The following is a 16,120-nucleotide window of genomic DNA, read 5'->3' as shown; positions in this document are numbered from 1 at the left end:
GGAAGCAAGCTGAATATTAGAGAACTCAAGAGAAATCCTTTTTATGCAATGATGCATATGAACAAATTGCGTATCAAGTTCAATTATTAGTAGTGTTATGGCTCCTGCAAGACTATTAGTTTTATTGAGGATAGACCCTCCTAAAGTAGGTAGCATACCTGCAGAAGTAAAGAAATCTTGAATAACACCTTTTCCGATAATATTGCCACTACCTATGCGGAATTTTTTGTATGTGTGATAGTAGGTTCTCTATGGGAATCGTTATTCTCTTAAAGATTATTACTATCCCTTTCAATGTAAACCTCCCCATATTCAGACATAGTGACAATGAATAGACCTAGCACACGAGCAAGCAAACGAAAAGACGAACAGAAGAAGGGTGAATAGAAAGGCAAATCTTTTTGGTATTTTCTGAAAATCGTATTAGAAGTGGGGGAGAGGAAAACAAGAGGAAAATGGCAACTAAAGTAAATGCAAGAGATGAGTTTGTGATGGGTACTTGGTAAGCTTGATCTTGCTATGTATCTGTGACATCCTCGGTTGTTACTACAGTAATCTTCGTAATTAAACTAAGTAAACCTATGCTAATGGTGTCACGTCACTGTGAATTCTATTGTTAGTCTCGCGTTAGTTCAAAACGATTCGAATTCAAATTTAGAATAAAGTCAAATGAATAATTTTTTCAAATGTAAAAATAAAAATGTTTGAGTTGTAGCAGATAAATAATGGTTAGTATTTTCTAAAGCTAAAATGCAGAAGAATGTAAAAGAAATGAAATAAACAAAAGGGTAAAATAAACTGAAACTAAAATTAAAAAAACAACACAAAACACTATATATATAAAAAGAACAAAAAAAGGAAGAGGAAACCCTAGTCGGCCCAGTCCCACCGGCCCATCCACCTAGGGGTATAAGACCCCGAGGGGAAACCCTAACCGAGGCCTCCCACTCCCCACTCCCACCTGGCGCCGCTACTCCCTCCCCCGGTCACGTCGATACCCTCCCCTCGCCCGAACCCCACGTCACCCCCAGCGCCATCCATCTCCCCATCGCCCCACTCCTCCCTCGTCTCTCCCCTCACGAAGCCCACCCCAACGGCTCCCTCACCTCGATTCCCAGAGTGTCGGTCCTCCTCCCTGCCTCCCACGACGCCACAAACCCTATTCCTCACCCCCAACCACCCCCGTCGCCCCACTCTCCCCTCCCCTCTTGCTCCCAATCCGGATCTGGATCAGGGCAGAGCACTCGTGCCGCCGGCCCTCCTCGTCGTTCCCTACGCACACGCAGCGCCACCCCCGGCCCTCCTGCGCCCGCCTCTCCCTGCGTGCCCCCGGCCTCCTCCTCTCTCAACGCCAGCCTCCAGGCGCCCCCACGTCGCGAGCTGCCGGCGCCCCGCGCCGCCTCGTCGGCAGCCCCCCGTCACCCTGACGCCCTCCACCGGCTGACCCTGCTCCGGCGACCCGTAGGCCGACGGCCTCCCTCACCGGCGCCAACCGCCGCCGCCTCGGTGCCCCACACCGACCGACCTTCTCCTGCGCCTCCTCGTCATCCTCCACGCCGGCTCCATCGAGCCTCGCCGCCCCTCTTCCCGGCAACACGCGGTGAGCCCATTCGGGATCCTCCCACCTTCTCCTTCCTCTCCCTACTCCGGCGAGCCGCCGGTTGTGCACTCCGGTTCCTCCGTGTTGACAGTGGGATTAGCCCCTATGTGTAGTGTAAATGCGTGTAAGCAAATAGATGTTAAGAAAAGAAAATAAGATAAGATGATGCATGTATGTATGTATGTATTATGTACGTATTATGTACGTATGTATTATGTATGTATGCATGCATGTAGAAAAATATACATAAGGTACATGTATGAAATTACTCGTATGGATGTCTGTGCGTGTAGCGTATGTGTGGGCTCGCTGTCCCAATGACAGTAGGGTCCCACCACTTCCACCAAATGACAGGTGGGGTCCCTCCTAAAAACATAAAAAATAAAAATAAATATAAAATATATATATATGTTTTTATTAATAAAGTAAAATAAGTAAATAAATAAATAAATTATAAATAGATAATTTAGTAATATGTTAATATAGATAAATACTTATCCTATTAGAGTATGACACGTGGGTTCCCCACTAAATTAATATGATTAATTAATATTTAACCTTAATTAACAAACTGTGTCAATGACACGTAGGATCCACTCGTCAGTTGACCAGTCAACTGTTGATGTCAGCATGACATCATGCTGATGTCATAATAGCATTTAATAATTAATTAAATTTGTTCTTAATTCCTAAATATTAATAAAACTTTAAAATTTAATATAAAATAAAACTGTAGCTCAGATGAAAATATTTTCAACATGGTAGTTGATCAGCAGAACGAGACGAACCCGGATACTCGTTCCATTCGTGTGTCACGCGTCCCTAGCATAGCAAACATGAAACTTTTACACCGTTTTCAGTCTCATCTGTAGTAGCCACAGACCCGGAAAATATCGTCAGATATTCTTCCGACCCGTCTGCGACATGTGTTGCTGCGTTAGCTCATGCCTAGACCTGCATTTGCCATGTCATGCTTAGTGTTGCACCTGTTGCTGTTATTTATTGTTTCTCCCCCCTCTTCTTACCGGTAGACCCCGAGACTGATGCTGTTGCCGGGTACATCTACCCTCCTGACGACCAGCCCTTTGCCGCAGAGCAACAAGGCAAGCAAACCCCTTTGATCATCCATATATCGCCTATTCTTTCTCCCTCATGCTTGCATTAGAATTTTGTTACTGTTGTAGTTAGCTCCTATATATGATGCATAGCCTAATTTTAATGAACTGTTACTTTTAGTATTGTATCTTTAAAACTGTTTAGTATAGATGGAGCAGTCATCCCTCTGACCCCTTAGTCCAGTTGCCCTAATGTTAAGTCCCGATCCCTGATCGACGAGCCAGATCCGACACAGCACTTACACCCCCTTAGTTGTGCGGCGCTACAGAGCTACTATCGGGTACCGAGGGTGACACCTCCCGAAGTACTCCTAATGATATCTCTGTAGTACATCTAGTCGGTTGTGGTTATCGAGGGTGATTCCTCCTTCACCACTCCCAACGATGTCTCTGTCGTGCAACCCCTCAAGTGTGGGACCCTCGAGGGTGATTCCTCCAAGTCCAACTTGACGGTTACATCGTTCGGGATCCAACGAGGGTGATGCCTCGGATCCCCGTGGTGTTACAACCACACACTTACTTGACCATGTTACTCAGATCATTGGTGAATAGATGTTAGGCGGGTGGATTCCCGCGTGGATGTGTCGATGACTTAATTAAAATGATAATGGATTCGGGTATTTGATCTGGGTTGGTCGTAAGGCCTTATTATGCACTAACCGTCTGTGTGGGAAGAATTATGGGTACTCGACATCGCGGTATCAACCAAAGCTCTTCAGACGTCGGCGATGGAGCGGCGCACGCCCGAGTGGTCCCGAGATGCATCGCGCTTGTGATTAAGGGGGTGCTAGGACTGACATCGGCCGCCCACGCATCATGCAGGAGCGCGGAGGTCAAGTGGGCCCATGACCCCTTTGTGCTTAGGAGTTAGACCGGCGGGTTGGCCTTTCTGCTGAGCTTAGGTGGGGCTGTGGCGTGTCGATATTCCGAGGTTGGGCATGACCCAGAAAAGTGTGTCCGACCAGAGTGTTATCGAGCGTGACGGGGAATATGTTGTGCACCCGTGCAGGGAAGAACTTATCTATTCGAATAGCCGTGTCCACGGTTACAGGATGACTTGGAGTTGTGCCCTGATCTTATACAACTACAACTGTTACTTAACTGGAATAGTTGCTTCGGGATTGCTTCCTCGCAGGGAGTCGAGGGAGGATCTCTCGGCGTGACCTCATTTAATATTGCAGCAACAATATGACTATATTTGTAATACATGTTCTACTCTCGTCTATTGCTGCAAGACCCTTGAAGATGCTAGTCTTCGATCGGACTAGGCCTTCTCTCTCTATTCTCGCATTGTTGCAGTCAGTCCACATATAAACCCCTTCTTTGATACTAATGCATACTTAGCATAGTTCTGATATAAGTCTTGCGAGTACTTCAGATGAGTACTCACTGTTGCTTTGCTCCCCCTTTGTCCCCTTGATCCGTTGTTGCGACCAGATGTTGGAGCCCACGAGATGGAGTATCCCTCAGACGATGATTGCTACCCCGACGGTGCATACTACTACGTGGAGGCCGCTGAAGACCAGGAGTAGTTAGGAGGTTCCCAGGCAGGAGGCCTCGCCTCGTTCGATCGTTGCATCTTTTGTGCTAGCCTTCTCTAAGGCACCCCATGTTTAATGTATGTACTCAGATATTTGTTGCTTCCACTGACTCGTGTGCTTATCGAGCTTCTGTATTCTATCCCTCGAGGCCCCTGGCTTGTAATATGAAGCTTGTTTGTTTTATTTTGTGTCCAGAGTTGTGTTGTGATATCTTCCCGTGAGTCCTTGAGTTTGATCATACGCATTTGCGTGTATGATTACCGTACGATTAAATCAAGGGTGTCACAGTATCCTCCCCGACAACGACGCTAGAAATCCTTCTTGCTACTTCTTGAACTTGTGTTGGTTTTCCCTTGAAGAGGAAAGGGTGATACAACAAAGTAGATAAGTATTTCCCTTAGTTTGTTAATAACCAAGGTATCAATCCAGTAGGAGGAACAAGCAAGGCCCCCCATATTAGCACCTACACAAACAATCAAACACTTGCACCCAACGCAACAAAGGGGTTGTCGATCCCTTTACTGTTATTTGCAAGGATGAGATCTGACAGATATTGGTATAAAAGATTGCGGAAACGAAAAGTAAAACAAAAGTAAATAAATGGCAACCATATATTTTTGGTATTTTTGGTTTATATATCTAAATAAATAACACTAAGCACTTCTCCCATTATAAGAATTACCAATCTAGTTGGCCAAACAAAACTAATAACTCGAAGAGACTTGCTAAGATATGAAATCATGCATATAAGAATTCAAAAAAGATTCAAATAATATTCATAGATAATCTGAACATAAACCCACAATTCATCGGATCTCGATAAACACACAGCAAAAGAGCATTACATCGGATAGGTCTCCATGAAGATCATGAAGAACATAGTATTGAAGAAGAAAGAGATAGAAGAAGCCATCAAGCTACTAGCTATGGACCCGTAGGTCTGTGGTGAACAACTCACGCATCATCGGAGGGGCAATGGAGTTGATGTAGATGCCCTCCGTGATCAATTCCCTCTTCGGCAGATTACCGTAAAAGGCTCCCAGATTGGATCTCACGGGAACAAAGGCTCCCGGCGCAGGAGAAGTATTTTTGTGGCTCATTTTGGTATTGGGGGGATATTTGGGAATTTATAGGCCAATGATTAGGGTTAGGAGAGTTGCAAGGGGCCCACAAGCCATGGGCGCGCCCTCCACGCTTGTCGCCTCCCGGCAGGTCTCCTGCCCCCTTCTCCAAGTCTAGTAGGTGTCTTCTGGTCCAAAAAAAATCATTTCGGAGATTTTATTCCGTTTGCACTTCATTTAATATTCTTTATGTGCAATACTCAAAAACATGAAAAAACAGAAACTGGCACTAGGCTCTAGATTAATTGGTTAGTCCCAAAAATAATATAAAATAGCATATTAATGCATATAAAACATCCAAAAATATAATATAATAGCATGGAACAATACAAATTATAGATACGTTGGATACGTATCAGACAATACAAGTCATAAGCAATTATTACAGAATTCAAATTGTTCCGTACAAGTCTAACTCCTCCCCGAGGCAAAGGTTATATGTTTCAGGGCATGGCAGGGGGCTCATTGTCGGACTCCTCGTCATCGTTGTAGGAGAACTTCTCGAGCTGCGTACGCACGTGCCCCCCACGGTGATCGCCAGCTGGCCGCAGGACTCCTCAGGCACAAGGCACATCACCCCTGCGAACTCGAAGCAAGGATCATGAAGGAGGAGATAGTTGAAGACTCGGGTCGTGACCAAGGAGAGGACGTCGTGACACTCCTCCTCTAGGGCGTTGTCCAACTTTTTGATCGCGCCTTCGAGCTCCTTCACGAGCTCAGAGAAAAACCCGGCATAGCCGGCGTCCTAAGGAGCGAGGGAAGACTCGAGCTTCCACCTGCAAATAGAACCCAGCGCCTGGCGGGCCCTGAGGTCCACGAAAGAGAGTGCGACGCAATCCGCTGTCGCCTTCGCATTGGCCTCGGAGACATGCTTCGTGTGGGCATCCCGAGCCTCGGCCACCTCGCACTAGAGCGCCTCTAGATGCCCGCGCTCTACGACCTGCTCGGCTGCCACCCTCGCTAGCTCGGAGTCGTGATGAGAAAGCGTCGCCTCGCGGGTCTTGGTGGCCTCTTGAAGTGCATTGAGGCTAGCCTCTACTTCCTCACAGTGCTTGACGACCGCTTCCTTCTCGACGAGGGCGTTCGGGGAGGCGGCTGTGGCTTCGGCGACATCCCGTCGGCCATTGACACGGATGGCCTCGGCCTCGCCTTTGACCTCCTTGGTGGAGGCATTAAGTTGGTGCCACCCCTCGGCCAGCCTCGTGCGTTCCGCAACAAGTCGCGCCACAACGTCCCGAACGTCCATCTCGAGCCTGGGGAGCAGGTTCGGCGCGTCGGACAGAGCCCCGCGCTAAAGCAGCCCGGCCAGACCCAACGGGGCAAGGGCCTCCGGAGCCGCTACCGTCCCGGTGTTACTCGCTGCTGCGGCCATAGTAACCTCGACCCCCTCGGTCTAGGGCGGCGGGGGCTTTGAGCCTTCCTCCGCTCCGGGCATCCGTTGCATGCTCATGAGGGCGACCGCCCCCGCTTCCAGGGTCCTGGCGGAGGCCGTGGCCCCGGCGATTGGCGCTGGGGGCTCGACCATGAGCACCGGCAGCGAGGCTGCCGCGACCCCGGCAATAGCATCTCCCCGTCATGTGGTGGAGACGCCCGAAGATGTAGCGGCACCCGTGCGCCCGGGCACAACGTCCGACCTATGTGGGCTACCTCCACGCTTGGCGATGCCTCAGCCAAGGGATGAAGGTGCCCTTGAGACCTGCACGATCTTTGCCTTAGTGATGGTCTTTTTCTTCTTCTTTTCCTCGCCGCCTCCTGGGAGTCTACACTAGGAAAGAGACAGTCGGAGCAGGCCATACGCGGATGAATAGTGTAAGATGAAGCCAAGGTACTTACTCGTCGTCAACGGCCCACTCCCCCTTCTTATCGATGGCGGGCGGAGCAACTTCGCTACCCTCGTGCACCGTCTCGCCGCCACCATTGGGGCGCTTGACATGACCCTCGACGGGCTTGTCTCAGCCTCCCTCCTTCCTGGGAGCCTGAGGGGGTCCACGGGGAAACACGACCTCCGCCGAGGAAGGTGCGACAACATCGCTGGGGGCTCCCATGCTTGACCCCTCGATCGTCGTGGGGCCGAGCCCCGCTCTGTCTTGGGAGATCGCGGGCTCAGGAGGGACCATATGGTGCCGCTCGTCAGCAAATTCATCATCGCCAAGTCTGTGTAAGGATGGATGGAGGTCGAGCGGCGGAATTCGACCGACGTCTTCTTCCTCCTCCTGGTCGCTTCTACCCCCGCTTGAGGACGAGATCACGATGGGGGAACTCTCGAGCAGCCCAGCGATCCCCCATTCGTCGAAGACGGGCATCTCCATGACACTCTCCATCATGTCGTCACACGTGTACAACGGCGGCGTGGCCTGAGGTAGGTCCTCGGGACAGTGACCTAGCAGGGCCCCCAAGACTCCGTCGAGATCAACGTGCGTCGGGCCGCTGACGTGTATGCATATCGTGTCACCACCGGCGGTGAACTCCCACAAGGGGCGCGATGCAGTGCCGCAAGAACTCCTTGATAATCATCGCCCCTGGAAGGCGAACCTCTGTGAGGGAGGCGATTCAGTCGAGGACGGGTCCCGCCCTTGGGTCAGTGAGCTTCTTGTGGATCCACCTGGGGGTCTGCTCGGGCAGACTTAAGGGGATCACCAAGAACGAGCTCTCTCGACACGCGTCCATGAATACCCAGTGGCTCTGGTAGCCTCCAACCTTCTTCCCGGCCTTCAAGTGGGTGCTTGCGGCCCCAACATCAACGAAGGAGATGCATGTGGAGCACTGGCCCAAGGCGGTGGACCGCAGACTGAAGAAGTGACAAAAGAGCGCCACAGAGGGCCTCACACACATGAAAGCCTCGAAGTAGAAGGCGAAGACAGCCAAGAGGAGAATGGAGTTGGGCTGGAGATGCAGAGCTCAGATCTCGTAATGGGAGAGGATGGCGTAGAAAAAGTCGGAGAATGGCGCGATCAACCCGGCGTAAACGTTGTGGAGGAATAAGGGGGTAGGCACACCTCCCCAAGCTTCTCGACGCCGCTAAGCCCGGCCAGACAGTGGCCACTCCCCACCCGTGCATGTCTCCAGCCATGAACGGGAGCGATGGATCCAGGTCCTCCGCCTTCGAGACACGGGAAGGCAAGAGAGCCGACCCGGTGGCAACGACGCCTGCGGGAGGCGCCGTGGCCTTCCCCTTCTTGCCGGCGGGTACCATTTGTTGTCCGAAGCCACGAAGGGGCTGGGAGGCGACTTGCTCGAAGATTGGATCTGACGCACCCTAGCACGGAAGTAGAAGTTACAGGAAGGTGAGAATGGCGTGGAAGAGAGTAATGACGGCGCCCCTCACGTGTCTGCTTTATGCTAGCTAGGGCGAATACCAATGCATTGTGGCAAGGTGGGGCGCCTCGCATCGTGCCACGCGTCGCGCTCTGGGCCGGCCCCGCAGGCAATGAGAGCCCACACCGTATCACCCGAGTATGTGGTGTCGCAGACACCATGGGCTCGGGGGCTACTGTCGGGGCTCTGGGACCAGGGGTACCCAGGCCCACCGGTATGTGGTCCAGGGCCCACTGCGCTTTGCGGGCCTTAGAGCGCCCATATCAAAAGCGTGGGGATACGACACTCATGAGGACCCTTCCTCATGAGGGGCCTCTCATGGGGCCCTCTCCCAAGAAGGCATCTCGTGAGGCGCACGAGGGGGAAGCACCTCCCGACACCCTTCCTCTCGAGGGGAGGATCTATCAAGGGCAGCTTTACAGGGTCGCGTTGTTCGACCTCCTCATGTGGGTGACTTGAGCCGCTCTGCATGGCGCCAGGGCTGGTGCCAGTAGGCACATGCAGGGAGGTTTTCCCCTTCGGTGTAATAGGATTGAGGCCAGCGCGGGTTCCTGAGGTGACCCGCCAAAGGTTTCCTAATCAGTGCAAGAGGACCAAGGCTAAGGGCTCGGCAGGAAGGTCACTCGTGAGCCCACCCGCGCGACACTAAGAGAAACGTTTGTAGGCGAAGACCACCTTTGTGAGGCAGAGCTGCAGTATTGTCCCCTTTCAAAATGACTGTTGTGGTTGCCCTTCCCGTCGAGTGTGTTTTTGGGGAAGAGGACCAAGGCCGATATAAAAGAGAAGCCCGACCCCCGTAGAGAAGATCCGGAGCAGAGTGTGTTGTATTAGGGCAAGAACCCACTTTTGTACCCTTCTTCCACCTCGAGCTATCTATCCAAGCAGGAGTAGTGTTTTACACCACAAGGTGGCCCAAACCTGGGTAAACTACCACGCATCCTAGCTCGTCGTCTTAGCTCGTGCCACCGTAGAGTCACCGTGAGGTTGAGAGGTTGAACAGGGTTGGAGGGCGAGCGCACCGTAGTGTTCAAACCTTTCCTTGGGTCTGCGGAGCCCCGATTCCAACATCATCACCCTTCGAACAAGCGGGATACCTTCTAGCTAAATTTGACCCATCTCCGGTCTCTTTTTGATCAATTTTTAGATTAGTAAATAAATATTATATGGGAGAAACAATAATCATTTTAATATCATGATTGCGATCAAAATTGGTGGAAGAGCCTTTTCTAGGAATTCTCTTAGCTCTCAATCTAGCGGTCCTCTCCTTACTTTGATTAATAGATATTTGAATGGATTTGATTGACTCATTAATACCATTTTTAGGTGGAAAAACTTTAATTTTAAGAGTATCCACATCGAGAGCAATCATATCCATGTTTCTAGCAATATCGTCTACTTTATGTAGTTTTTCCTCTATCATAATGTTGATTTTTTTTAAAAACTAATAAATTCTTTAGTGGTAGTGTTCTAAATATGAGAGGGTGTCCTATTATTATTAGAATAAGAATTTTCATATGAGTTACAGTAATTATTAGAGTAATTACCGGGATATGGTCTAGGATTGAAATTCCCTCTATAAGCATTCTTGTTGAAATTATTTTGGGAGATAAAATTGACATCAATAACATCATTATTTTGTTCAAGCAAAGTATATAGTGGAACATCGTTGTTATCAACATTATCATTTTTATTAGCAACCATATTCATAAGAGCATCCATCTTATCTCTCAAAGTAGTTATTTCTTCAACACAGTTTACCTTCTTACCAGTTGGGCCTCGCTCGATGTGGCATTGAGAATAACTTTTCATGACATTGTCCAGAAGTTTTGTAGCTTCTCCCAATGTAACTTCCATGAATGTACCACTTCCAGCATAATCTAGAATATTTCTAGACACAAAGTTTAGTTCCACATAGAAATTTTGTATTATCATCCATAAACTTAGGCCATGAGTGGGACAATTTCTAATCATCAACGTCATTCTCTCCATTGCTTTTGCAATGTATTCTTTCTCATGTTGTTTAAAATTCAAATTTGATTTCAGAGAGAAATAATCTTAGCAGGAGAAAAATACTTAGCAATAAAAGCATCCTTACACTTATCCCAAGTTCCAATCCTATTACAAGGTAAGGATGAAAACCATGCTTTAGCTTTAACTCTCTCAGTTTAATCACATCATTATCCATATCCTTTTTCTTTTGCATATCACATAATTCAACAAAGGTATTAAGATGCAAACCACGATACTCATTAGGACTTCCGGCAAATTGTTTTTTCATAACAAGATTTAGCAATGCAACATTAATATCATAAAACTACACATTAGTGATGGGTAGTATAGTAATACTAATAAAATCATTATTATTAGTATTTGAGAAATCACACAGATTGGTATTTTCTTGAGACATAGCAAAAAAGCAAGCAAACTAGCAAACGAAACAATTAAACTAACAAAGATAATATTTTTTTGTGTGTGTTTTTGATATTCTGAGCAAGCAAATATAAATTCAAATAAAAAGTAGAACAAGTGAATAATAGTTTGTGTGAAAGAACCTGATAAGGGTTTGATGATGTCTCCCCGACAACGACACCAGAAATTCTTCGTGCTACTTGTAAATTGCATTGTGATTTCCCCTAAGAGGAAGGGAGATGTAGCACAACAAAGACAAGTATTTACCTCAGTGAGAACCAAGGTTATCGAACCAGTAGGAGAATCATGCAAAACTTCTTTAGCAATACCTACATGCACATAACCAAATACTTGCACCCAACACGAGCAAGAGGGTCTTTAAGCCCCTTGAACTCGCTACTTGCAAGGATTACATACTGATAGATAGATAAGATAAATATAAAATAAAATAAAATAAAATAGTAAATACGTGGCATCAAAGTATTTTTGGAATTCTTGTTATTATGTCTAAGTAGACCCCGGGGCATAGTTTTCGCTAGAGGCTTCTCTCTTGAACATAGCATACGGCGGGTAAACAAATTACTATTTGGAGTTTGACATAATAGCGCATAGTTATGACATGTTATTCATGGCAATGATCATGTATATAGGCATCACGTCTATAAACAAGTAGACCAACTCCTGCTTGCATCTACTACTATTACTCCACTCATCGACCACTATCCAGCATGCATCTAGAGTATAAAGTATGAAACAAAGTAATGCTTGGAGCAAGATGACATGATGTACACAAAGTAAGACATGCAATATATTCGGACCCTGTCGTTTTATCCTTAATGACATCAATACAATATGTGTCATGTTCCTTTCTGTCACTGGGATTGAGCAAGGTAAGATTAAACCCATCGCAACGCACCACTCCCATTGAAGATAAATCAATCTAGTTGGCCAAACCAAACCGATAGAACAGAGAGAAATACGAAGTATAACAGTCATGCATAAAAGAATTCAGAGAAGACTCAATATATATTCATGAATAATCTGATCATAAACTCACAATTCATCGGATCCCAACAAACACACCGCAAAAGAAGATTACAATCGGATAGATCACCACGAGAATTGCGGTGAACTTTGTATTGAAGATCAAAGAGACACAAGAAGACATTTAGGTACTATCTATGGATTCATAGGTCTGTGGTGGACTACTAACACATCATCATGGAGACAGCAAGGTTGATGTAGATGGCCTTCGTCATTGATTCACCCTCCGCTAGGGCATCGAAAAGGTCTCTAGATGGTCTCTCATCGGAACAGAAACATCCGACGGCGGAAAAAGTGTTTTGGGTGGCTCGCTGTTGGTTTCACAATTTTAGAGAATTTATAGAGGTGGACTTTGGTCAGATGGAGCCATGTGGTGCCCACAAGGTATCACGGCGTGCCTACCCCCCCCCCTTGTGTGCGCCCTGTTGCCTTGCTGTCTCCTCGTATATAGTCCGGACTCCATCCGAAGCTTCCATGTCCTCTTTTGGTCTAGAAAAAATCATCAAAAAAATTGATAGCGTTTGGACTCTGTTTGGTACCGGTTTCCTGAAAAGTCAAAAAACACGCAGAAAACAACAACTAACACTTGACACTTGGTTAATAGGTTAGCCCCCCAAAATGATATAATATAGCATATAATTTCCTATAAAGAATCCAATATTGATAATATAATAGCATGGAATAAAAAAATATCGATACATTGGAGACGTATCAGATCACTTAACCAAAAATACAGAGTGTTGAAGCTTTGCCAACACATGTCTGTAGTAGCTTGTGGGTTACACATCTCCATCCATGGGGTACACATCTCCATCCATGTACTTGGCTAAGTTGAAATCTTCCTGAAATATACTCAATGTAAACATTAGTCCTAAAATATGTATGCTGACATGAATTATCGAAACCAAGAAGGGAGAAAATACTATTTGAGAGGATACCTTGCGAAAGATGAAGTTCCACAAGCCGTGTATCTAGTCGACCAGGGCAACCTTTAAGGGTATTGTCCTCAGCAAGGAAACACATAACACCAAGAATGTCACAATTGACATGGTGAAGGAACCTCAATAATTATCGGATCAATGCATTGACCTTTGACATAGTACCATTCGAGAGCGACTATCATGCGCTCCTCGATAGATTGGTGTTCGCCGCGTTTCACGCTGTTACCCACTACGCGTATATGAAGCTCAAAATGTTGGGGCCTAATGACATAATAATGATAGATGACAATCCCGACCACCCATTCAAGGCCAACGATAGGACTGCATCCTTGGCCCTTGAAGCCAAATCCGAGACCTTAGCCACTGAGAAACCGTCGATCTACTAGCAGTTGTGCATAAGTATGATGTTGTCCTTGCCAAAAGCTCAAAATCATCATCATTCAAACAAGATGATATGATATCGTCAAGTTCCAAGTTCATCCCGAGGACCTGTCTAAAACAACATCTATTGGAACTCGTTTAGGCGCCTGTAGGATCGTAAGTACGTATAGAGAGGGGGGAAGGGGTGATTAGACTACTTGACCAAATAAAACCTACCAATTTCCCAATTTTAGTTTTTGACAATTTTTAGAGATTCACACAAGTCAAGTAACACCCTACACATGCAACTCTAGATAGTTGGTAGTGAAAAGTAATGATTTTGCTTATGAATATAAAGGAGGGTTCAAAGAAATCAAGTGCAATGAAGACACAATATTTTTTTGCGTGGTTCCGATAGGTGGTGCTATCGTACGTCCACGTTGATGGAGACTTCAATCCACAGAGGGTAACGACCACGCAAGTTCACGGAGGGCTCCACCCACGAAGGGTCCATGAAGAAGCAACCTTGTCTATGCCATCATGGCTTACGTCCACGAAGCACTAGCCTCGCTCGGGGTATATCTTCACGAAGTAGGTGATATCCTTGCCCTTACAAACTCTTTGGTTCAACTCCATGAGATTCGAAGGCTCCCAAGTTACACGTAACCGGTCTAGGAGACATCACTCTCCAAAAGGTAATATATGTGGCTGCTGCTGATGAACTCCTTGCTCTTGTGCTTCAAAAGATAGTCTCCTCAACACTCAATCACTCTCTTGTAGATTGGGCATGGTGGTAGGAGAAATGATTCAGTTGAAAGCAACTTGAGGGGGCTAGAAATCAAGGATCAAATGTTGGAGTGGAATCCCCTTGATTTCAACACAAGCATAGGTGGTTCTCTCTCAGAAAATGGATATGGGAAGTGGAAGATTTGTCTTGGTTGCTGTTTCACATCCCATATTTTCCCAAATCTGGCATGTTAAATATTTCATAGGTTTTTTCCAAACAAAACTCCTTGAGTGTTTGATCTACTGAGTGGAATTGCTTGTTTATTTGTTGGAATAGGAAGTTGGAATCCCAATGCATTTAGTAGAAATCTAGCTAGCCATAGATGGAACCCAAGCCTTTGAAATATTCTTGGGCAAGAGCATTTAAATAAGTCCTAAGAATATCCGAGCCAAATAAATAATTCCCTAAAAGAAATTGGATTGGTTTTATTTTTAAAATCAATTTTAATTCAATAGGGATTTATTCTAAAGACGGCCTTGTAATTATTTTGGTAGGAAATAATATTTCATAAGTCCAAATGATGACATAGACCCTTTGCACATTTTCAAAATGGATTGAAATAGATTTGGTTTGAAAACCAAATGCAACTTCATTTTGAAAATATAAGTGCATAATGTGTTGCCTATTTTGCCCAAAATAAATGTGCATCATTTTAGAAATTTCCCATTTGGATATATAAACTATTCTTTATTGAAAGAAGTTCAAATTCAAACATCATTTGAATTCATAAATAAAACAGAAACAAAAACTAAAAGAAAAGCAAAAGAAAACCCTATCATAACCTAACCTAGGACCTAGCCCAACTAACCCCACTCCAGCCCACCCCGCACTCCTCTCTCTCCTCCACGCCCCGAGCCGCTCCCAGGCGGGACCCACCTGGCAGGGTCATCCCCACCTCGCACCTCATGACCCCACTCCTCCAAACCTCGCGTGCCCTGTGCCCCCAGGCTACCCGAGCCGAAGCACACAACAACGTCACCCGCGCGGACTCATGCGAACAATTCCGTCACCTCCGGTGAGTCTCCTTTGTGCCCTTGGCCTTGGACCAACCCGCCTTGCCCCTACCTCTGTGACTCCTTTTTCGTGTTGACAAGCCCCAGGACGAGCAGATCAACGACACTAAAGCGTCGGTCGTGCATCCGAACGCCGACGAGCTTGCGTCGCTTGTTTCGTCACCCCAAGGTCCCTCGCGACAACCAATGGCTCTAGAACGGCAAGACAAACCATACGTGCCCTCCACCGATTCCGACGATCCCCGAGGCGCCGTCCCTAACGACGCCCGAACCGCGTGCCACCGTCACCTCCACCTTCGACGAGTTTCCCACAACCAAAGCACTGCGGTGAGACTCGATCTAATCCTGTCCATTGGATCACGATCGCACGCCCCACATTAGATCACTTAAACCCCTTATCTTTTCCCCCTAACTTTTCGCCGTTCGCCGTTTTGAGCCCACATCAGACACTTCTCGGCCAATCACAGCGTACCATATAGCCAACCTTATCGAGAGAAATTTAGTTTAATTTAAGGGAAAACTTAGTTTTTGCCATTCTAGTTTTTGTCCACTTTGCTTATGTCGTTCTAGAATTTGACATTTCACTTTTGTCACTCTTAGCTTTTTATTATATATCACAATTGCCACTTTGTGACAAAAACAATAATTCAGAGTGGCAATTATGATACATTGTCAAAGCTAAAAGTGAAATGAAATATTATTACTTTTGCCATGGAATGACATTTCTGATGTATTGTCCAAAGGTAAGAGTGACAAAAGTAAGATGTCAAATTATAGAGTGGCATAAGCAAAATGGGTAAAAACTATAGCGCCAAAAACAAAGTTCCATTTATACTCCCTTCGTTTCTAAATATAAGTCTTTTTAGAGATGTTC

The sequence above is a fragment of the Hordeum vulgare genome, chromosome 6H (genome assembly GCF_904849725.1).
Source record: "Hordeum vulgare subsp. vulgare chromosome 6H, MorexV3_pseudomolecules_assembly, whole genome shotgun sequence".
NCBI classification, from domain to species: Eukaryota; Viridiplantae; Streptophyta; class Magnoliopsida; order Poales; family Poaceae; genus Hordeum; species Hordeum vulgare.
Note: the sequence above shows the minus strand (reverse complement) of the source record.